At 39.3% G+C, this 26,057-nt stretch overlaps 1 long non-coding RNA gene across 1 annotated transcript; it reads right to left on the reverse strand.

The window, feature by feature from the left end:
- Window positions 1-4,450: 4,450 nt before the first annotated feature.
- LOC110864137 lies at window positions 4,451-7,120 on the reverse strand. The gene is made up of 2 exons (XR_002549659.2): window positions 6,737-7,120; window positions 4,451-4,637 (listed from the first exon to the last, which is right to left on the reverse strand). It is a non-coding gene; the product is annotated as an uncharacterized LOC110864137 (long non-coding RNA).
- Window positions 7,121-26,057: the final 18,937 nt, after the last annotated feature.

The raw sequence follows: 26,057 nt of genomic DNA on the forward strand, positions 1-26,057 counted from the left end.
AAACGGGTGTGTTTCGCCAAGGGTAACAACGACGAAACAGGGGAGTTTCGTCGAATGGGAATCATGACGAAACAAATGTGTTTCGTCAAGAGGGTAAACTGCACAGTGAACTCAGTTAACTCTGTTAGTAATTAACTAGGTTAGTGAAGACTATGCTAACTGAAAAGGATGGTACAAGTGACTGGAAATTGATAAGCATGACTTGCATGAACTTGTATAACTGTTACATGCTATGTGTTAGTGGTTACTTGCATGTATGTGATGATCTTGACTGTCAGTCGTACTTTGTGAATGTAAACTGATTGTGAATACGTGCATAGCTATAGGACTTGATTGATTACTTGCGAGCACACAGTTTAGCATACCGAGCAAACCAAGGTGAGTTCACACTCTTTCCAAGGCATGGGATTCCCAAGGGTTGGGAATGGGTTAATGAATTAAACGGTAACTACAACCTCGCGTATTCTCCTTGGGTAGGATACGTACGGCCATCCTCCGTAGGTAGGATGCCAAGATTTCACACTTGACCAAAACTCTATCATCAAGTCCCTCATTTATATCGACTTAATTGCCGAGGCCTATGGCGAGCGGGTCATTAGTTAATAGCGCTATTAGGTTTAACAAACCTCACACCGTGTTGTTCGAACGAGCGTGTACTAATGGACTATGGGCAAAGGGTCAATGCTGATAGACATTGACTTAGGGAACCTCTTACATTTTCATAGCAGTCGATACACACGGTCTAGTAACACATGGGAAGCCCCCACTAATCTTCGCGAACATGTTTGGGAGACAGCGATACGAATTAATACAATACATGGTTTACGAAATAAACGTACGATTTATGAACACTATAACTAAACAACCAACTGTGAACTCGCTCAACTTTGTTGTTGACTCGTTGTTACATGCCTTGCAGGTCGTTAGGTACTCATGGAGTTTGCACAGGGAGGCGCGGTCGTTGTAGGACATGGCAGTGTGTGCCATGTTATAAACATTACACTATTTCGTACTTAATACTTGTGTTGGGTTTTACATTTATGCTTCCGCTAAACACCTAACTATGCTTTTGTTTTGAACACCTTTCATATTTTTTGGTTGAATTACATTTACTACTTATATTGTTCAATATGATTGGTGGCTTGATCCTGGTCAGTCACGCCTCCATGCGGTGATACCCCGCGTGTGGAATATGGGGGTATGACAACCCATTCTTTCATTACCAGGAGGTACAGATGATTTTGTTGTTTATTGTGACGCGTCCATCCCGGGACTTAGTTGAGAAGGTCATCGCATGCGCATTATGCCAACTCAAGGTTCACGAAAAGGGCTACACTACCCCTGACTGGGAGTTGGAAGCAGTAGTGTTTGCACTTAAGATATGGAGACATTACTTGGACGGTGCCAAGTGCACCATTCTCACCGATCACAAGAGTCTCCAGCATATTTTCGATCAGAAGGAGTTGAGCATGCGACCGCGTCGATGGGTCGGACTCCTTAACGACTGCGAATGCGTAATCAAGTACCATCCAGGCAGAGCCACTGTGGTGGCTGGCACCCCCTGTCATGAGGAAACCAAACCTAAGCTTGTACGTGCGCTACAACTTACCATTCACTCCAGTCTTCCTACCCAGAATCCGTAACACCCAGGTCGAAGCATTGGAAGAAGGGAACCTTTTTGCTGAGTCCATGCGGGGCATGGAAAAGCGATTTGAACCCAGGGAAGAGGGTACTCACCACTTCATGGAACGTAAATGGGTTCCATCTTATGGGAACCTACAAGAGCTTGTGATGGACGAAGCACACAAGTCTCGTTACTCAGTGCATTTTGATTCTAACAAGATGTACCAAGATCTCAAGACTCTGTACTAGTGGCCCCACATGAAAGCTAACATAGCAACCTATGGTAGTAAATGTTTGACCTGTGCTAGGGTCAAGGTCGAATACCAGAAGCCATCAGACCTACTTCAGCAACCAGAAATCCCGACACGGAAATGGGAGCAAATTTCCATGGACCTTGTTACTGGCTTACCTAGATCTCAACGAGGAAACGATACCATTTGGGGTAATAGTGGATCGACTGACCAAGTCTGCACACTTCCTAGCTATCAAGGAAACGGATAAGTTCTCTACCCTAGCAGACATCTACCTGAAGGAAATAGTCGCAAGGCACGAGGTGCCAACCTCTATTATCTCTGATCGCGACCCACGTCTTGCTTCTGATTTGTGGCAGGCGATGCACAAATCCTTTGGCTCACGTCTAGACATGAGCACAGCATATCATCCGCAAACAGATGGGCAGTCTGAACGCACCATCCAAACCCTTGTAGAGATGCTTCGAGCATGTGTAATCGACTTTGGTAACGGTTGGGAGCGACATCTACCTCTGGTGGAGTTTTCGTATAACAACAGTTATCACACCAGCGTCCAGGCTGCTCCGTTCGAGACATTGTACGGACGGAAATGCCGATCACCTTTATGTTGGGCAGAAGTTGGAGACAGCCAAATCACTGGCCCAGAACTCGTCGTCGACACGACAGAATAGATTGACCAAATACGACAACGAATGGCGGCAGCTCGTGACCGTCAGAAAAGCTATGCCGATAAGCGCAGGAAACCACCCGAGTTCCAGGTTGGGGATCGAGTGCTACTAAAAGTCTCACCTTGGAAAGGTGTGGTTCGTTTTGGTAAGCGAGGCAAGCTGAATCCATGTTATGTTGGACCTTTCGAAATCACAGAGAAAATAGGCAAGGTAGCCTACAAACTGAACCTACCTGAAGAACTCAGCGGAGTTCACAATGTATTCCATGTGTCGAATCTGAAGTAGTGTCTATCAGATGAGACCCTCGTAGTTCCTCTCAAGGAACTCACCATCGACGATCAGCTGCGATTCGTCGAGGAACCAGTAGAGATTACTGACCGAGACGTTAAGGTTCTCAAACGTACCAGAATACCCCTTGTTCGAGTTTGTTGGAACTCCCATCGTGGCCCAGAGTTTACCTGGAAACGAGAAGACCAAATGAAACACAAGTATCCCCAGTTGTTCGAGAAAAGTGAATCCACTACTGAGGCTGAAGCTACTACGGAATTTCGGGACGAAATTCCAAACCAACGGGGGAAGGATGTGACACCCCAGGAAAACCAGGAAAACCACGCAACCTAACTAGCTTCCTTGGTAACTACGTGCTAAATTTCGGGACGAAATTTCTTTCAACTTGGGGATGATGTGACAACTCGTATAAATCCATGTACATTGTGCATTCGTGTTACGTGTGCTTTGTGAAATTCATGTATGATATGTGATGTGTTTGTGGTGTGTGATTTGTGTCTTCAATCGATTGTGTGCTTAGTGACGTGTAAAGTGTTGTGGTACATCAACGTAGTGGAACGAGATATTGCAATAGGTCAATTTCGACACGAAACTTCTCATTGGGTTATGATAAGGAAGCTCGTGAAGAATCCACTTTATAAGTTTCGTGAAACCGACATTTTATGGATTCGCCACTCGTCTTGTGTGTTAACAATCGGCCTAAACCCCCACCCAAAACCCTTTGCGCAAATAACAAGCCCAACCCGCCATCCCTTTCCCTTCTTGCGCAAGCAGGCCCAACCCATCATCCACCCAACCCTTCCTTGCGGCCCACTCCACCCAAACCGCCCCTAACTCCCTTATTATATTATACACGTACATGCATGGGGGAGAAATAAAAACCCTAAACCCATTGGTGATCCTTGTGTGCGACGGCAGGAGAAGAGAACCCCCCCATTCGCGATCCGCTTCAAGAAGGCTCTCGGCCGTTCAGCTTCTAGGTAAGTTTTCACGTTCCCTTTAGTGTTTTATGTGTTTTTTATTAGATAATCATATTCATATTATAACCTAGATAGTGTGACATGTATTATACATATATATTTATATTTCCTAAAGTTTGCAGCGGTTATGCCCCCGGGCCGCTTGTATATGTATTACTCGTTCTGTACGGATTCATTTTATCAATTCATATATTTTTCGTATGAACAATTCATCCTAGACAAAACCCTAGAAATCCTTACAAAGTGGTATCAGAGCCACACGCGTCGATCAATTTCTATCAAGAACCAAACTCCAGATCTCGTTTCTTTCCTTCCAATCACTCTCTGATTTCAAAATGATTCCAGCGACCGGATATCAAACTCAAATCCCAAAATTAACAGGTCAAAATTACTATCACTGGAATATTCAGATGAGGGTTTTATTAGAATCTTAGGAATTATGGAATATAGTAGAAGACGGATATCAAGAATTAGGAACGAATCCATCGGAAGAAGCCACCGCTGCATACCGAGATTCTACGAAAAAGGATAGAAGAGCGCTGCACATTATTTTTCAGTCGGTAAATGAAACGGTCTTCGAACGTGTCACACCCCGACCACGTAAAACAACAAATCGTGGCGGAAACGTCGGGGAGTGTTGTAACAGAATTATTGTTTCACAACCATGGTAATTAAAAGTTATGTTTTATTCATCAAGCAAAGGTTACATAGTCTTAAATTAACTGAAACAAAGTGTTCATCACATAATTAAACTAGTTCCATCTTTATTTTAGTCTCTAAGGCATAGGTCCGCCCTAGTGTGTCACGAACATCCTAAGCAACAGCTCCTGAAAACACATGTGAAAATAGGTACGTCAGCATAAAAATGCCTGTGAGATACATAGGTTTTATGAAAATAGGATTCATGACTTAAGTTTTAAGAAAATGTTTAATAAAATTTTGTCATGAACCTTGTAAATTGTTTTGTTTCGTAAATTATTTGAAAAGCGATAAGATCAGAAGATGTGTATAAATGAAAGAATAATATATGGTTAAATGAATAACCAAGTAATATGAGTTTGTATAAAACAGACTATTTTGTAAACCAAAGTCTTGAAAAATATGTTGTTGTGTAAAATGTACAAGTCCAAAAGTAGTCAACAAATGTTATGTATGGTAAGCAAAGTGTAGTCACATAAAGCAAATGTAAAAATGTACAAAACAAAGTATTTTGAATATATCAAAAAGTTATGTTTTGCAAAGTAAATGCATGTTTAATTGATACTAACACTTATGTGGTAAGTTAAACGCATACATTCAAGCCTTGAGACAGACGGATAACCCTAAGTCAAGGTTATCAAAAGAAATGTTTTCGGATTCGGTCATTCCTTACACCCAAACAAACCTAGGATGTCAGGAACGGGATTTGTCAAGTCCTATGGTACCATTACTTACTACCGAGCGGCGTAGCTAATGTTAATGAACGTATATAAGTCCCGTTTGCACAAACCAAATGTTATACCAAATGTAAGCATGTTATATGAAAACAATGTACTAAGTATGCTAAGTAAACATACATAGCAAAACAATATAATGTAAATCATGTACTATAAGTGTACTAATGAACATAGCAAGTATATGACATGAAAATAGGAAAGCATGAAAGTAACAAGTAGGCACATGTGTTTCACCCCAAAACATTGGAAAACAGTAAGAGAGGGGTCTATGTACTCACTGTAGTGCGTCTTGAATCGAATCTCAAACCCTGTCCGCTATACGACAACCTACAACGTACTAATGTCCATTAGACGAGCGGGCCGTGCCTTGGCTTAGAGTTTAGTATTTTGGGTCACGTTTCTTAAATTGTTCCGTGTGGTAATTATTTGTTAAAATAGTTAATGTTTTAACTTAATCATATGACATGTTGGGATATTTGTTCATTCAATGTTCTAGTAAACTTTTGTCTAGAATATATTTACTAAGTGTTGGATTTTCGGAAAATTTCGGTAGAGTATCCTCTGTAAATAGAGGTGTCCATGCTTTAATAGCATATCATTTTCTTTTATATAAAACCAATAGTTCATTTTCAATCACCAAACCGACATATCGACAAACAAAACGTTGCATACTTCATTTCAGCTTTATAACTCGAAACCGGACTGTTTTCGAGGATTTTTATAAAATAGTTAACCCTTTTTAAAAATCACCAAATTTTTACAGAATATGACATATGTTCCAAAATTTATTGTGTAAAAATATCAAAGTCCAATTCGTTACCCATATTTTATAAAAAATCATTTTCTCGACTGCAATCAGATTTGCTACCTTCTGATCGCAGTTTACGGAAATATTCGCTAAAAATCAACCGTAAGTCCGTTTGACGAAATTCCAGTTGGAGGGTCGTCCTGACAACGGTGTCCATCTACTGTAAAAATTTCATGGGTTTATTTTATTCAGGTTTTAAGTTGTGACTCCGAAAATGTCATACTTTTTCTGCAATAAAAATGCAGCTTGAGCTGCTGTCCAAAAATAACCTTTTAAAAATAGTAAACGGTCTCGAAAAATTATGATTCCAGTGCCATTTGCTTAGTTATTCCAAAACACTCATTTTAGGCTTTAGAAATTCCGTTTTTCGACTTAAAATGACCCCGTTACAGCCTGTTGAAGTTGGCTGGAAATACAACTCAGCAAGCTGTTTACATGGTAGAAGTTACTAAAACGCATCAACGAAGACCCTAACCATGGTTTATTGATAATTTAATGTTCAAACCTCAATCATGCTTTAACCAACCCTAAACCAACCAGATTTCAACTTCTTACAAACTTTTTATATAGGGTTTTTATGCAGGATTTCATGTTCATCTTTTTAGTGTTCATTTTCTTGTGTTACTTGATTATCATCATCATAACAAGGAACAAGATGAAACAATGGTGTGAAGGGACTTACTACTAGCACAAGGCTAGGGTAGAAATTCTAGTGTGAAGATGATGGGAAGCTTGAATCACTAGAGAACACCTTGAGATCACCCTTGAATCTTCACACCACTTGAAGGTTGCTAGAAATAGTGATGAACATGAAGAACAAGAGTTTGAAGGTTTGAAGATGGAGAGAGAGAGATGGGGGACGGTTGGGAGGGAGGAGAGAGAGAGGTGATTGTTGAGTGAAGTGTTGTGGGGAGTATGGTGGTATTTATAGGCAAAAAAAAGGAATCTAACAAGATCTTCCATGATTACAAAAATCTCAAGGAATCCAAGAAAGATCAAATGTAATCATTTCAACATCTATCAAGAAATTTGGTGGGTCCCTCTTGATATGGCCGAAATTTTGATGGGGGAGGGGGTCCATGTGCAACTTTTTATATAAATATGCTATATGTAGGCTAAAACGGGTGTTTAACTAGATACCGGGTATTTTATCTAGCGTTTAAACCCCGGTTTATGGCGTTCTAATTTATTTTTATTATTATACAAAAATAAACCTGCCAAAATATTGTTGGAATAAATTTCAGTTGCCAAGACTGGCTGCGTTGTCTGCGTTTTGCAGTAGAAGCACTGTGTCGCGCAGAAACACGCGGTACGCGCTTAAATTTGAAAAATTAGTGTTTTTAGGCGTTTTAGTTTATTTTTCAACACGGACCTGATAAAAATAAAGTTTTAATCATAACAGAATATTTTTTGGGATTTAAATATTATCCGGGCGGTCACCAGCGTTAGTTTCGCAGTTTTGTCGTAAATAGTCCTTTAGTTCAAATGAACATGTTTTTGCCATACAGAATCCTTTGGAACTTATTTCTAAGTTATGTAAAGGATATTTAAGGTATGTTAAGCTTACGTCATAGTTCCGGAGTGTACGTTGCGTTAAACTGATTGCGTTTATGCACCAGTTTTGCATATAACCCTCTAGAAAGCGATTTAAAGCTTGAAATCGGAGTCGAATCAAATTGTGAAATCATCAAACATAAATACACACATAATAACACCAAAGCACATTGTTTTATTGATAATTCACATTGTTTGACATTATACGACGCTTACAGAACACAGTTGTCACAGTCTCCCCTACTTTAGGAAATTTCATCCCGAAATTTTATTTAGAGGAAACTTGTGAAAACAAATGCGGATATTTCGCCTTCATCTGGTCCTTACGTTCCCAAGTAAACTCAGGGCCACGTTTGGATTCCCAGCAAACCTTGACCAAATGAATCCGTTTGTTCTTCAACTGCCTGAATGTACGGTCCACTATCTCCACAGGTTTCTCGACAAAATGCAGTGTTTTATCAACACGTATTTCGTCAAGCGGTATGTGGAGGTTCTCGTCAGCTAAACACTTTTTGAGATTGGACACATGGAAGGTTGGGTGAACGTTTCTAAGTCCAGGAGGTAACTCAAGTCTGTAGGCTGCCTTACCGATTCTTTCAACGATCTTGAATGGTCCAACATATCTAGGTGCAAGTTTTCCTTTCTTTCCAAATCTGATCACACCTTTCCAAGGTGAGACCTTAAGTAATACACGATCACCGACTTGAAATTCTAAGGGCTTGCGTCGTTGGTCCGCGTAACTCTTTTGACGGCTTCGAGCTGTCTGAAGGTTATCACGAACTTTGTTAACCTTATCAGTTGTCTCTAGAATGAGGACAGGTCCAGTAAGTTGAGCTTCACCTATCTCATTCCAGCAGACTGGTGAACGACATTTTCGACCATAGAGAGCCTCGAAAGGAGCCATGTTGATGCTGGAGTGATAACTGTTGTTGTAGGAGAATTCAATCAATGGAAGATGTGAATCCCAACTACCACCAAAATCGATCACACAAGCTCTAAGCATATCCTCCAAAGTCTGGATTGTTCTTTCGGTTTGGCCATCTGTTTGTGGATGATAAGCTGTGCTCAGATTAAGTTGGGTCCCCATAGCAGATTGCATGGTTCTCCAAAAACGAGAAGAGAAGCGAGCATCTCTGTCAGAAATGATGTTCAAAGGAACACCATGTCGAGATACAATTTCATCCACATAGATTTTAGCCAGCCTTTCAGCAGAAAAATCCTCACGTATTGGCAAGAAATGTGCTGACTTAGTAAGACGATCAACAACTACCCAGATGGCATCATGACCTTTCTTAGTGCGCGGAAGTTTGGTAATAAGATCCATAGCAATGTTTTCCCATTTCCAAACTGGAATCTCTGGTTGCTCCAAAAGACCAGAAGGATGTTGGTGTTCAGCTTTGACCTTAAGACAAGTAAGGCATTTTGAAACATATAAGGCAATGTCTTTCTTCATACCGGGCCACCAATACCGAGTACGAAGATCCTTATACATCTTATCTGAGCCAGGATGAATAGAATAACGAGACTTATGAGCTTCATCCATGAGCAAAGTGCGAAGATCATCTAGGCTTGGGACCCACAAACGGTCCATGAAATAATACGATCCATCGTCCTTCAGTTCAAGATCAGGCTTAATGTGATAGGGTAACTCCTTACCCATCAAGTCTTGTGAAACACAAGCATGTTGAGCCTGAGAGATGCGGGCTTGAATATCGGGTCGAGCTTGAATATCAGATTAAACACGAACACAATGAAGCTTAACACGTTCTTTACGACTCAAAGCATCGGCTACGACATTCGCCTTACCAGGATGGTAGCGAATCTCGCAGTCATAGTCGTTTAGAAGCTCAACCCAACGTCGTTGCCTCATGTTGAGTTCTTTCTGATTGAAGATATGCTGAAGACTTTTGTGGTCAGTGAAAACCACACACTTTGTACCATACAAATAGTGTCTCCAGATCTTAAGAGCGAAGACAACTGCACCCAACTCTAGATCATGAGTGGTGTAGTTCTTCTCATGCACCTTCAATTGTCTTGATGCGTAGGCTATAACTTTGTTCCTTTGCATCAGAACACAGCCAAGACCCAATTTAGATGCATCACAATAAACGACGAAATCATCATTGCCCTCAGGCAAAGCCAGAATAGGCGCGTCACAAAGCTTCTGCTTCAAGGTCTGAAACGCTTCTTCTTGTTTAGAACCCCATTCAAAGGGCTGATTCTTCCGAGTTAGAGCAGTTAAAGGGACTGCAATCTTTGAGAAATTCTCTATGAAGCGGCGGTAATAACCCGCGAGACCAAGAAAAGAACGAACCTCAGTAGGGGTAGTAGGTGTATCCCAATCCTTAATCGCACTGATCTTGGAGGGATCTACATGAATACCTTGTTCGTCGACAATATGCCCCAAAAATTGAACTTCCTTAAGCCAAAATTCGCACTTGGAGAATTTGGCAAAAAGTTGCTCTTTCTTTAGGAGTTCGAGAGTAAGACGAAGATGTTGCTCATGATCAGCTTGCGTCTTAGAGTATATCAAGATGTCATCAATAAAAACGATGATGAACTTATCCAAATAAGGCTTGCAAACCCTATTCATCAAGTCCATGAAAACAGCAGGAGCATTGGTCAAACCGAACGGCATTACTGTGAACTCATAATGCCCATAACGAGTGCGGAAAGCAGTCTTGGGAATATCTTCTTCATGCACACGAAGTTGATGATACCCAGAACGAAGATCGATCTTCGAAAAATAAGAAGCACCCTGTAACTGGTCAAAGAGATCATCGATGCGAGGTAGGGGATATCGATTCTTGATGGTAAGCTTGTTCAGCTCACGATAATCGATGCACATCCTGAAGGATCCATCCTACTTCTTAACAAAAAGAACGGGAGCACCCCAAGGTGAAAAACTAGGACGAATAAAACCTTTGTCAGATAGCTCCTGAAGCTGCTTAGACAACTCCTGCATCTCAGACGGTGCAAGACGATATGGAGCTCTGGCAATGGGATTTGCACCAGGTACGAGATCAATACGGAACTCGACTTGGCGTGCTGGGGGTAGACCAGGTAACTCTTCAGGAAACAACTCTGGAAAATCCCGAACAACAGGAATATCTTGGATAGACTTACCTTTGCCTTTATCTGCTGTAACATGTGCCAAGAAGGCCACATAGTTCTTTCGCAGATACTTCCGAGCTTGAGTACAAGACATGAGCTTGAGACTACTAGCAGGTTTCTTACCACGAACCTGTAGGGTCTCGCCTGACGAAAGCGGCACCCGAACAATCTTCTCAAAACAAACTACCTCCGCGTGATGCTTGGCTAACCAATCCATACCCACAATAATGTCGAAGCTTCCAAGTTGCATGGGTGTGAGGTCAATAGGAAAAATATGGTCGTTAAGGTTCAATTGGCAATTACGAAGAACAGAATCAAGAACAACAGGATTACCACTCGCAACTTCTACTGTCAAAGGCTTACCTAGTTTCGTTCTAGACACGCGAAGCAATGGCTCAAAAGATAACGACACAAAACTCTTATCGGCACCAGAATCAAAAAGAACAGATGCGGGTTGATTATTAACAAAGAACGTACCGTTAACCACTTCATTGTCTGCTTGCGCCTCTTGTGCATTCATGTTGAAGACTCGACCTCGAGCCTGAACCTGAGCTGGATTCGCATTCACCAATCTTGGACATTGGTTACGGTAGTGGGTCAGATCCCCACAGTTATAACAAGAACCTGGTGGGTAGTGAGGTCGTGCAGCTTGACCTTGTTGTTGAGCAAGAGGTTGAGCAACTTGTTGAGTCGGGTTTTGAACTGCCCGATTCTGATTAGCAGGAATGCGGCATGTAGCGGCAAGATGACCAGGTCTTCCACAGTTGGTACATTGACGACACTGGAGGTGTGGCTGATGATGACCATTACACCTGTTGCACAAAGGTGCATTGCCTAGATAAGGCTTCTTGGGAAGTGGTTGCGCAGGCTGATTTGGTGCAGCTTGGGCCTGTGCGGTAACGGCGTAGTTTTGGGAAGCCTTTCGCTTCCTAGAACCCTTCGAGGAACCAGAATCCTTACCCTTCTTGTTTTTACCTTTCTTGCTATCCTCTTTGTCAGACGCCTGCTTCTTACCTTTCTCCCCCTTCCTGTGCAACTTACCCTTCCGAATCTGCGACTCAGTCAATGTCGCTGCTAACTCGATCGCCTGACGGACTGTGGTAGGGTTACTACCAGTAACGATGTCTTGCACTGAGTCAGGTAGACCATCGATGTACCTTTCGATAGCCTTATCGAGTGGGGTAACCATTGTTGGGCACAACAAACTCAGCTCCTCATACCTATCAGTATATGCCCGATGCTCGCCACTATCCTGTTTCAAGTCATCAAACTCCCTTTCCAAGGCTCGCAGTTCATGACGAGGACAAAACTCCCTCATCATAAGAGTCCTAAGTTCAGCCCATGTTTGTGCTAGAGCAACTTCTGCACCACGGTCTCTCGTAACCCCGTTCCACCATGTAAGCGCCCTTTTCTGAAACACACTGGAAGCAAACTCGACTTTGCGATTATCAGGACACTGAACGTGACGAAAAGTATTCTCAATGCTCTCGAACCATTGAAGAAGCCCAGTTGCTCCCTCAGAACCACTAAACTTGAGCGGTTTAGCCGAGTTAAAACTCTTGAAATTGCATGGAGCGTTGTTGTTGTCAGCTTGGTTCAACTGAGCAATAAGATTTGGGAACGCAACAGCCATCTGCTGCGCGATGATTTCCGCCAGTTCGGCATTTGGTAGCGGATTTTCGCGTCGAGGAGGCATTCTAAAAAGAGGAAACATGAGAGGAGACGGGTGAGAAGGTTAGATGAAAAGAATGAGATGAAACAGAAATCAACAAAAGCAAAGATGGTGGTCATTCGTCCGTATCACAAAGCAGACAAACGACACACAGTGGCTAATCAAAGTAAATGGGTCAAAAATAATGCTTCGCGAAGACATGCTCGCCTATAAGTGAACACTCACCCCAAGAGTTCCCAGGTAAGAGTGACTGGTCCGATTATGTGGATTTGTACGAACACTCTAGCCTTAGACAGAAAACTCAGGGTACAGGCATTCACTCTTCCAGTTTGCACGTGTTCACACTATTTAGAACCCAAAACTTTGACGAGATTTTGAAGACTTGGAGGGTTTAAGAGATTAATGATCCATTTTGGCTTCGTGCCTTCCATTATGTATTGTTTTTTTTTTTTTGGTAATCACCTAAGGATACGTGAAGTGCATGTTTTAAAATCTAAACACATGACAACTTGTGTTGGGGTCCTAGAAAGGTTATAGTCTAGGTCAAAGCATTACTAATAACCTAATTCCCTATAACCATTGGCTCTGATACCAACTCTTCTGTCACACCCCGACCACGTAAAACAACAAATCGTGGCGGAAACGTCGGGGAGTGTTGTAACAGAATTATTGTTTCACAACCATGGTAATTAAAAGTTATGTTTTATTCATCAAGCAAAGGTTACATAGTCTTAAATTAACTGAAACAAAGTGTTCATCACATAATTAAACTAGTTCCATCTTTATTTTAGTCTCTAAGGCATAGGTCCGCCCTAGTGTGTCACGAACATCCTAAGCAACAGCTCCTGAAAACACATGTGAAAATAGGTACGTCAGCATAAAAATGCCTGTGAGATACATAGGTTTTATGAAAATAGGATTCATGACTTAAGTTTTAAGAAAATGTTTAATAAAATTTTGTCATGAACCTTGTAAATTGTTTTGTTTCGTAAATTATTTGAAAAGCGATAAGATCAGAAGATGTGTATAAATGAAAGAATAATATATGGTTAAATGAATAACCAAGTAATATGAGTTTGTATAAAACAGACTATTTTGTAAACCAAAGTCTTGAAAAATATGTTGTTGTGTAAAATGTACAAGTCCAAAAGTAGTCAACAAATGTTATGTATGGTAAGCAAAGTGTAGTCACATAAAGCAAATGTAAAAATGTACAAAACAAAGTATTTTGAATATATCAAAAAGTTATGTTTTGCAAAGTAAATGCATGTTTAATTGATACTAACACTTATGTGGTAAGTTAAACGCATACATTCAAGCCTTGAGACAGACGGATAACCCTAAGTCAAGGTTATCAAAAGAAATGTTTTCGGATTCGGTCATTCCTTACACCCAAACAAACCTAGGATGTCAGGAACGGGATTTGTCAAGTCCTATGGTACCATTACTTACTACCGAGCGGCGTAGCTAATGTTAATGAACGTATATAAGTCCCGTTTGCACAAACCAAATGTTATACCAAATGTAAGCATGTTATATGAAAACAATGTACTAAGTATGCTAAGTAAACATACATAGCAAAACAATATATTGTAAATCATGTACTATAAGTGTACTAATGAACATAGCAAGTATATGACATGAAAATAGGAAAGCATGAAAGTAACAAGTAGGCACATGTGTTTCACCCCAAAACATTGGAAAACAGTAAGAGAGGGGTCTATGTACTCACTGTAGTGCGTCTTGAATCGAATCTCAAACCCTGTCCGCTACACGACAACCTACAACGTACTAATGTCCATTAGACGAGCGGGCCGTGCCTTGGCTTAGAGTTTAGTATTTTGGGTCACGTTTCTTATATTGTTCCGTGTGGTAATTATTTTTTAAAATAGTTAATGTTTTAACTTAATCATATGACATGTTGGGATATTTGTTCATTCAATGTTCTAGTAAACTTTTGTCTAGAATATATTTACTAAGTGTTGGATTTTCGGAAAATTTCGGCAGAGTATCCTCTGTAAATAGAGGTGTCCATGCTTTAATAGCATATCATTTTCTTTTATATAAAACCAATAGTTCATTTTCAATCACCAAACCGACATATCGACAAACAAAACGTTGCATACTTCATTTCAGCTTTATAACTCGAAACCGGACTGTTTTCGAGGATTTTTATAAAATAGTTAACCCTTTCTAAAAATCACCAAATTTTTACAGAATATGACATATGTTCCAAAATTTATTGTGTAAAAATATAAAAGTCCAATTCGTTACCCATATTTTATAAAAAATCATTTTCTCGACTGCAATCAGATTTGCTACCTTCTGATCGCAGTTTAAGGAAATATTCGCTAAAAAATCAACCGTAAGTCCGTTTGACGAAATTCCAGTTGGAGGGTCGTCCTGACAACGGTGTCCATCTACTGTAAAAATTTCATGGGTTGATTTTATTCAGGTTTTAAGTTGTGACTCCGAAAATGTCATACTTTTTCTGCAATAAAAATGCAACTTGAGCTGCTTTCCAAAAATAACCTTTTAAAAATAGTAAACGGTCTCGAAAAATTATGATTCCAGTGCCATTTGCTTAGTTATTCCAAAACACTCACTTTAGGTTTTAGAAATTCCGTTTTTCGACTTAAAATGACCCCGTTACAGCCTGTTGAAGTTGGCTGGAAATACAACTCAGCAAGCTGTTTACATGGTAGAAGTTACTAAAACGCATCAACGAAGACCCTAACCATGGTTTATTGATAATTTAATGTTCAAACCTCAATCATGCTTTAACCAACCCTAAACCAACCAGATTTCAACTTCTTACAAACTTTTTATATAGGGTTTTTATGCAGGATTTCATGTTCATCTTTTTAGTGTTCATTTTCTTGTGTTACTTGATTATCATCATCATAACAAGGAACAAGATGAAACAATGGTGTGAAGGGACTTACTACTAGCACAAGGCTAGGGTAGAAATTCTAGTGTGAAGATGATGGGAAGCTTGAATCACTAGAGAACACCTTGAGATCACCCTTGAATCTTCACACCACTTGAAGGTTGCTAGAAATAGTGATGAACATGAAGAACAAGAGTTTGAAGGTTTGAAGATGGAGAGAGAGAGATGGGGGACGGTTGGGAGGGAGGAGAGAGAGAGGTGATTGTTGAGTGAAGTGTTGTGGGGAGTATGGTGGTATTTATAGGCAAAAAAAAAAAAAAGAATCTAACAAGATCTTCCATGATTACAAAAATCTCAAGGAATCCAAGAAAGATCAAATGTAATCATTTCAACATCTATCAAGAAATTTGGTGGGTCCCTCTTGATATGGCCGAAATTTTGATGGGGGAGGGGGTCCATGTGCAACTTTTTATATAAATATGCTATATGTAGGCTAAAACGGGTGTTTAACTAGATACCGGGTATTTTATCTAGCGTTTAAACCCCGGTTTATGGCGTTCTAATTTATTTTTATTATTATACATAAATAAACCTGCCAAAATATTGTTGGAATAAATTTCAGTTGCCAAGACTGGCTGCGTTGTCTGCGTTTTGCAGTAGAAGCACTGTGTCGCGCAGAAACACGCGGTACGCGCTTAAATTTGAAAAATTAGTGTTTTTAGGCGTTTTAATTTATTTTTCAACACGGACCTGATAAAAATAAAGTTTTTAATCATAACAGAATATTTTTTGGGATTTAAATATTATCCGGGCGGTCACCAGCGTTAGTTTCGCAGTTTTGTCGTAAATAGTCCTTTAGTTCAAATGAACATGTTTTTGCCATACAGAATCCTTTGGAACTTATTTCTAAGTTATGTAAAGGATATTTAAGGTATGTTAAGCTTACGTCATAGTTCCGGAGTGTACGTTGCGTTAAACTGATTGCGTTTATGCACCAGTTTTGCATATAACCCTCTAGAAAGCGATTTAAAGCTTGAAATCGGAGTCGAATCAAATTGTGAAATCATCAAACACAAATACACACATAATAACACCAAAGCACATTGTTTTATTGATAATTCACATTGTTTGACATTATACGACGCTTACAGAACACAGTTGTCACAGAACGCATAGCAATGGCAAAAACATCTAAGGAAGCATGGGTTACACTACATAAATCCTACAAAGGAGAGAATCGTGTAAAAACGGTAAAGTTACAAACTCTTAGATGTAGTTTTGATTCTTTAAAGATGAAAGAGGGCGAAACTGTTGAAGATTATTTCAACAGAACAACCCAAATTGTGAATCAATTAAGGATGAATGAAGAAAAAATTAGTGAACAACGAGTAGTAGAAAAAATTCTAAGAAGTCTGACTCGGAATTTCGAGTTCGTAGTCATAACTGTAGAAGAAACGAAAGATTTGGAAATTCTGTCCACCGAAGAACTCATGGGTATACTTCAATCTCATGAACTGCGAATGAAATTATATGATGATGTTCCTATGGAACATGCATTTCAAATGCAGCATTCGAGTTCGGATAAAACCGGACAAGCAAGGGGACGGGGTAAGAATAAAGGCAGAACTTGGGGCTCAATTAGATGTTTTAATTGTCAGAAACTCGGACACACGGCAAAGTTTTGTCCGAAGAAAGACGTAGATGATAAGTCTGACAATGTTTTAATTCATAAGGAAGATGAATTAGAAAAGCACCAAGAAGATACCATGTTTATGATTTTTAACATGGAAGAAATGATTAAGGATGATTGCTGGTATCTGGATAGCGGGTGTAGCAATCATATGACAGGCAATAAAGGTTTGTTTGTCAAGTTAGACGATTCACTTCAAAAGGAAGTAAGAACAGGCGATGATAAAAGATTAGAAGTTCAAGGGATCGGGGAAGTAATGATCTCAATAAAAGGTCAAAAAAGGAAAGTTCAAAACGTGTTTTATGTAAAAGGTTTAAAACACAACTTGTTAAGTGTAGGTCAACTGTTACAAAAGGGTTACAAAGTAGAATTTGTTAAGGAACGACGTATTATTAAAGATACAAACGACAGGATTGTAGGAAACATCAAAATGTCAAGTAATAAGATGTTTCCTTTGAACCCTGGGAATGACATATCATTTGTACTATCCATGACAACAACTGATATCTCTACTCTTTGGCATGAACGATTTGGGCATGTGAATTATGATACCTTGCTTGAAATGGGAAATAAAGAATTAGTTCGAGGAATGCCTAGAATCACAAAAAAATCGAATATTTGTGAAGGATGCATCTCGGGTAAACATGCTAGAAAGCCATTTCCAAAGAAATCGATGTGGCAAACTAGTGAATCGTTACAAATAATTCATTCGGATATTTGTGGCCCCATGAAGACAGAGTCGATTGGTGGATGTAGATACTTTATCACATTTATTGACGACTTCACGCGAAAAACATGGGTATATTTTCTCAAGCTCAAATCAGAAGCTCTAAGTTATTTTAAACAGTTTAGAGCGTGTGTAGAAAAACAATCGGATCATCAAATTAAGACATTAAGATCTGATCGTGGAGGTGAATATTGTAGTAAAGCATTTCAAGACTATTTAATGTCAAATGGAATACACAATCAATTAACAAACAGTTACACTCCTCAACAAAATGGGGTGGCAGAACGAAAAAACAGGACTTTGATGGAACTTAGTCGAAGTATGATGAATATGAAGAATTTACAATATAAGTACTGGGCCGAAGCAGTGGCCTGCACTACGTACATATTGAACCGAACAGTTACAAAAACAAGACCTGGTATAACGCCATATGAAGCTTGGAATGGACGAAAACCAAGCGTGGAACATTTCAGAGTATTCGGATGTTTGGCATATGTACATGTTCCAAAACAGCTTCGTAGCAAGCTTGATGTAAAAACGGAGAAAGTTGTGTTTGTAGGGTACAGCACAACCACAAAAGGGTACAAGTTATATAGTCCTCTCACAAATAGAATCATAATCAGTAGAGATGTCATATTTGATGAAAGTAAAACATGGACACCCGAATCCAACATCACAACTATACCGTTTATGATGGATAATGAAACCAGATCAGTCACCAGATCTCGGTTGAATCAAGAACCAACACATGATGCCTCTAATGAAATTCGAGATACTCCTGAAAGCTCTAATGTCAATGACAGAAACAGTTCGGGTGGGGTTGAAGTAACTGAAACTTCCGAAAACACAGAATCAAATCCCACAGATCCTACTGAAAGTAGTGATAGTTCATCCACGGATTCTGAAAATGAGATCATCAAAACACGAAGTGTTGGAAGCATATACAGAAACACACGGGAACTCACAAATGAAGAGATATCTCAAAAGTATGGTAACAGCCAATCAGTCAACTTTGTTTTCTATACCAACACAGATCCTGTGTCATATGAAGAGGCATGCAAAGATATAAAATGGCGAGATGCTATAGATAAAGAAATAGAGTCTATACACAAAAATCAAACATGGGAATTAGTAAATCCTCCAATAAATCAGAAACCGATTGGAGTAAAATGGATTTACAAGACTAAGTTTGATGAGCATGGAAATGTAGACAAGTATAAAGCAAGATTAGTAGTGAAAGGATATAAGCAAAAGTATGGGATAGATTATCAAGAAGTTTTCGCCCCTGTAATTCGATTTGAAACAGTTAGGATAGTTCTAGCACTAGCAGCAAGAAACGACTGGTATTTACATCAGATGGATGTAAAGACGGCCTTTCTGAATGGAAACTTAAATGAACAAGTATATGTAGAGCAACCTGAAGGATATGTCAAGAAAGGACATGGAGAAAAGGTATGTCTTCTTAAACGTGCTCTATATGGATTGAAACAAGCTCCTAGAGCCTGGTACAGTCGAATAGACAACTATTTCAAATCAAATGGGTTTAAGAAGTGCACATATGAACACACGTTATTTATCAAAGATACTAACGAAGGAAAGTTGGTGATATGTTTATATGTCGATGATCTAATCATAGCAAGTAACTCTATGAATTTGATCAATAATTTCAAAAACATGATGAAGGAAGAATTTGAAATGACAGATATGGGGAAACTACACTATTTTCTTGGAATGGAAGTTTCATATGAAAATGGAAACATAATACTTTCTCAAAGGAAATATATGCGAAGTTTATTAGAAAAATATAGGATGACACAGTGTAGTTCAGTCACTACTCCTATGGAATATGGAGTGAAATTGTCAAAGGAAGATTCAGATACATTTGCAGATGAGGGAATGTATCGAAGTCTAGTTGGTAGCCTCATGTACCTTACCAACACTAGACCAGATATCACATATGCAGTGACTAAGATCAGCAGGTACATGGAAAATCCAAAGAAAAATCACTGGGAAGCAGGCAAGCGAATACTCAGATACATTAAAGGAACGTTAAATCAAGGTGTCATTTTCTCTAAAGGTGGGCAAAGTAAACTGATAGGGTTCAGTGATAGTGATTACGCAGGAAATATAGATGACAGCAAAAGCACATCAGGTCACGTATTTCTTCTAGGGTCAAGTCCTATTTCCTGGCAATCCAAGAAACAAAAGGTTGTGGCATTATCATCTACAGAAGCAGAGTATATGGCTTTATCTTTAGCCGGATGTCAAGCAATTTGGATCAAAGGCATATTAGATGAAATTCAAGGTAAAATAGAATATCCAATACCAATTTATTGTGATAACAAGTCAACCATTTGCCTAGCAAAAGATCCAGTCTATCATGGCAAATGCAAACACATTCGTATAAAGTACCATTTTATCCGGGATCAAATCAAGAAAGGAGAAGTGGAAGTATTATACTGTGCAACTAAAGATCAAACAGCAGACATTATGACCAAGGCATTACAAAACAAGGACTTCACAAGATTAAAGACTCGTCTAAACATGGAGACTATCTAGCTTACGGGAGGGTATTAGATATTCATATTCATATTATAACCTAGATAGTGTGACATGTATTATACATATATATTTATATTTCCTAAAGTTTGCAGCGGTTATGCCCCCGGGCCGCTTGTATATGTATTACTCGTTCTGTACGGATTCATTTTATCAATTCATATATTTTTCGTATGAACAATTCATCCTAGACAAAACCCTTGAAATCCTTACATTTTTAATGGCTTTACATGGCTGGGATTTCTGGTATGGTTTATCGTGATGATGGTGTGAATGATTACAAGCTAGGGTTACTAGAAACTTGGTGTTTTCTTGAGTGGTTTTGGTCATCAAAGTGATTAGTTAGTAACTAGGGTTTTTGTTTGCGGATTGAAACTCGTATTGATGATAGTTTAATGTTCTAATATGATTCATCTGATGTTATCATGGCTGGGTTTATGTCAAAGACAATAATACTTATGTGTTAGGGTTCATGAGAATCAAGAATTGTGCATGGTGTTATCAATAATATGTGTAGTCATGTGTTTCTAGATTAGGGTTTAGAATCTTGATGCCCGAGTATGATAAATTTGATAAGAGTCTGCTGTAAATGACTTATAACCTGATGTTAGTCGTTATTAGAAAGTATGGTGATCATATGCGTGCGTTTTAGTGGCATTTAAGCGATAAACAGCATGCTGAGTAACATTTACAGCCAACTTCAGTTGGCTGTAAATGGACCGTTATAAATTGAAAAATTGATTTTCTAAAGTCTAAATTATATTTTTTTGAAAAACGAAACAAATGGCACTGGAATCACATTTTTTTGAGGTCGTTTGCTATTTTAAAGGTCCGTTTTGTACAGCAGCAAAAGCTGCGTTTTTTCTGTAGAAAATGCGTGTTATGTTTTTCGTCATAACTTGAAACCTGGATAGAGGTAGGTCACAAAATTGATACTGTAGATGGCCACTGATGTTGTTGTAACTATCCAACTGGAAGTTCGTCAATCGGAGTTACGATGAATTTTAAATGAATTTTTCCGTGGACTGCAGTCAGAAAGTGACGAATCTGATTGCAGTCCGGTAAATGATTTTTATAAAATAATTGTTATTGAATTGGATCCCAATATTTTTACACAATAATATTTGGATCGTTTAAAACAATCTTTAAAATTTTGGTAATTTTGGGAATAAGTTAACTATTTTATTAAATTACTCGAAAAGAGCCCAGTTTTTGATGTTAAAGCTGAAACAATGTATGTGGTGATTTGCGTGTCTAAATGTCGGTTATGTTGTCCGATAATGATCCAACTTGTTGTATGTCAATGAAAGTGTTATGTGAAATCTCGTATGCTTACTCTTGAGTAGTTATAGGAGGGATGTATGTATGGGCATGATCAGTTAAAGTGAGTGCATGTTATGTGATAGATACGTGTAGAAACTTTGTGCTTTAATTGAAATTATTAATAAACTAAATGGTAATCATATTAGGACGTGATTGACCAACCCCGACCATTAGCTGTTTTAAGAGTTCAACCGAGCAACCAAAGGTGAGTTCACACTTTTATAAGGCATGGGATTCCCAGTGGGTCGGGAATGGGTTAAGAAGCTAAAACGAAACCTACATATTCACCTCTAACAGAATATGTACCTCCGTCCTCGGTTGGGAAGGACGACTACATTTAACCTGCATATTCTTGGTTGGGTAGAGTACGTACCTCCGTCCTCGGTTGGGAAGGACGACAACATATAACTTACTAGACAAAACTCTATCATTAAGTCCCTCATTTTTATATCGACTTAATCGCCGGGCCAATGGCGAGCGGGTCATTAGTTAATAGCGCGATTAGGGTTGACAAGCCTCACAATGGATCTGGGCACTTAGTCAATGATGATAGACATTGACATAGGGCACAACTTCCTCAGTCAGTTGTCAATATGGTAACAGTCTAGTGGTTCACAACATGGGGTAGCCCCCACTGGTTATGGTTTGGGAAACAAAAGAACTGATAAACAACTGGTTTTCAAATGAACTTATAGATTTTGAAACAACCTTAAACTGGACAACCAACTGTGAACTTGCTCAACTTTGTTGTTGACCCGTTGTTACATGCCTTGCAGGTCGTTAGGTATCTATGGAGCTTGCACGAGCAGGAGGAGTCGTTGTGGGACATGGACCGTTGTGTGCCATGTTAAACTTTAAGAACTTATGACTTATATTTTGGTTTTACATTTTATGCTTCCGCTGTTTAACTTGGACTTGGTTAACTTGTTTTAAACACCAATTATATTGTGTGGTTGAACTTTTATTTACTTTACTATATTGTTCAATATGATTGGTGGCTTGATCCTGGTCAGTCACGCCCCCTGCGGTGATACTCCGCTTGTGGATTTTGGGGGTGTGACAATAGACAAACATGTCGTCGATGACTGTTATCACGAACTTACCTGATTAGGGTTTCCATATCCTATTCATGAGATTTATTAATTTAAATGGCACATTAATTAAATCAAAGGGCATGACTAATATCTCGTAATGGCCATATCACGTTTGAAAAGCAGTCTTCGAAATTTCTTCGTAGCAACCTTCAACTTATAATATCCTAGTCGTAGATCGATTCCTCGTATAGCGACTGAGTCCCGGTAGCCTGATTGAACAAATTGTCAAATCCTCGGTAATAAGGTACCGATTCTTGATAGTCAACTTGCTCGGCTTTCTGAATCACATATCTTGATGAATCCATTCTTCTTTATTCCATCAAAGCAGATGCATCTTAAGGCGAAAAGCTCAATTGAATGAAACCCTTGTCCAAAAGCTCTTAAAACTATCTCGTCATTTCTATCATTTCAAGCGGTGCTTAGTCTATAAGAAGATTGTGCAATCGGGTGCAACACCGTGAGCCAGATCAATTCGAAATTCGATCCATCTCCCAGGGGAGATCCAGGTAAGTCTTTTCAGGAAGACTTCCGGATAGTTGTGATTGATAGAAATCTCTCCGACGTTCCTACATACGGTTTCCGCATCCATCACATTCACTGAAAACGCAGGATAGTCCTTTCGCAACAACTCAAGCATCCTCACAACACTGACCACTCTCGACTATTAACACTCGACTCAATCGATTCCCGCGAACAGCTTCCGCCTTCCTATAGTTATCAGGATGAGATATTCCAACTAGCCTCTTCGAGCGATAGTCCCCACTTCATCCTCAGAAAGTGAATTCATTCTTGCATTTTTGTCAAAGCTTCTCAGCTCCACTGATAATAAACCAATCTCTAGAACTACAATCGCTTAACTAAATACTATAATCACGAACGACCTCGCTAGTTTCTATCAATTTACCAATTATTAGTTCTATCGGACACTTTATACTTAGCTTACTTGTAGGTGAACACAACAATGGTTCATAGTTTTTCGAACAAAACTCAAGTCAGCTTTAGTATTATATGTATGAACATAGATTGGCTTTTGATTCGAAATATACCGGTAACAGTAGCAGGACTCTCACTTGCCTTTCCGATACTTGTCCCAATAGAATTGCTCTTAACGTTCTGTCCTTTCGATTTCGCGCATTCCCTTTTGTAGTGTCCTTGTCCACCACATGCAAAGCATCCTTCAAGCGCAGCTCCATCCAATGTACTCTTAGCGTAACACTGGGAAGTCACATGTCCGGTTCGGCTACATCTGACGCACTTCTCGTGTCCATCGTCGTCCTTACCCTTTCCTGACTCTTTAAGGTTAGCTACACTTGCTTTCTCCAAGTTGCGTTTCTTCCTACTTTCAACTTTGGGAGTCTTCTTGGAGCTCTCTGGTTTGCGCTTCTTCGAATCTCCAATTCCAGGTTCAGATCGCTGAAACACTTAGATAACCGACTCATTCTGACAGCCTGATATCACGCATATTGATGTCACATCATTGCATAGGACACCGGTAAATGATCTTGGGCTACAACCCTGGATTGTTTTGTGTACGCTCCGGTGCACTGTTCATATAGTTAATAGAAATCAGGAATATGTTCCAATGAGATCATAACAGATGAACAACCAAAACTTTCCGATCATTATTTTACCTGAAGGGTTTCCTGTCACACCCCCAAAATCCACCACGCGGAGTACCACCGCTTGGAGGCGTGACGTGACCAGGATCGAGCTACCAATCATACTGAACAACGTATTTAAGTAAATAAAGCCAACCACAATACGATTGGTGACCAAAAGCTTGTTAACCAAGTTTTAATTTAAACAGCGGAAGCATAAACATAAAGTCCAAAACATAAGTCCATAGTTTATAAGTTAAAGTTCAAAACGCAAGTTTAATAAGTTTATAAGGATTTAAATATTAAGCACGGAACATAACAGTCCGCACACAACAACGACTCCTTCCTCGTGCAAGCTCCAAGCATTTAGCGACCTGTAAGGCATGTAACAACGAGTCAACAACAAAGTTGAGTGAGTTCACATTTGGTTGTTTAGTTTTAAGTTGTTTCTGAAAACGTGGTTTGTCTTTCGTTGGCGTAATTGCCATGGGGGTTACCCCGTAGTTGAAAGTAAGATTAACCAGTTCATTATTTATTACCCATACCATATTTATGATTAGTGGGGGCTTCCCCATGTGAACTACTAGACCGTATGATATCGACTACTACGCAAGTAAGTTGTGCCCTACATCAGTGTCTATCATCACAGATGGTTTGCCATAGTCCATTAGTACACGCCCGTCCGACTGGCACGGTGTGAGGTTTGTTAAACCTAATAACGCTATTAACTAATGACCCGCTCGCCATTGGCCTCGGCGATTAAGTCGATATAAATGAGGGACTTATGATAGAGTTTTGTCTAGTAAGTTTTAAGGTTGTTGTCCTACCCAAGGAGGACGAACGTACGTAGTTCTCCCAAAGAGAATACGCAGGATTAATACTGGCATCCTACCCGAGGAGGATGGCCATACATATCCTACCTAAGTAAGATATGTAGATTCCGTTTTAATTCTTTAACCCATTCCCAAACCACCGGGAATCCCATGCCTTAGAAAGTGTGTGAACTCACCTTGGTTTGCTCGGTTAGATTCTCAAATATAGCTAACAGTCAAGGTCGGTCAATCACGTCCTAATATGATTACCAGTTAGTCATTTAGTGGTTTTCAAATAGAGCACAAAGTTCCTACACGTATCTATCACATAACATGCATTACTTTAAAGGTTTATGCCCATGTAACCTCCCCATCTATTCCCATTCACAAATAAACATACGACATTGCACATAACACTTTTATCGACACATAACATGTTAGATCATTCACAGATAACATATTCGACATTTAGACACGCAAATCACTACTTATGTCGTTTCAACTTAATTATCCGAAACTGGGCTGTTTTCGAGCATTTCAATAAAATAGTTATCTTATTTCAAAAATTCCCATCTTTTTACAGAAGATGCTAAACGACCCATACATTATTGTGTAAAAATCTCGGGATCTAATTCATCCCCAATATTTTATTAAAAATCATTTTCCGGACTGCACTCAGATTTACCTTTTTCTAACTGTAGTCCACGGAATAATTCATTAAAAATTCATTGTAAGTCGGATTGACGAAATTCCAGTGGGACAATTGCTACGACCTCAGTATCCATCTACAGTACCAGTTTCATGATCTAACTCTACACAAAACTCAAGTTATGACAGAAAACAGAACGTATATTTTCAGCAGAAAAATGCAGCTCTAGCTGCTGTTACGGTATGACACTTTAAAAATAGTAAATGAAGTCCAAAAATTATGATTCCAGTGCCATTAGAACCGTATTTCATAATACATAAA

The sequence above is a fragment of the Helianthus annuus genome, chromosome 6 (genome assembly GCF_002127325.2).
Source record: "Helianthus annuus cultivar XRQ/B chromosome 6, HanXRQr2.0-SUNRISE, whole genome shotgun sequence".
Classification (NCBI taxonomy): domain Eukaryota; kingdom Viridiplantae; phylum Streptophyta; class Magnoliopsida; order Asterales; family Asteraceae; genus Helianthus; species Helianthus annuus.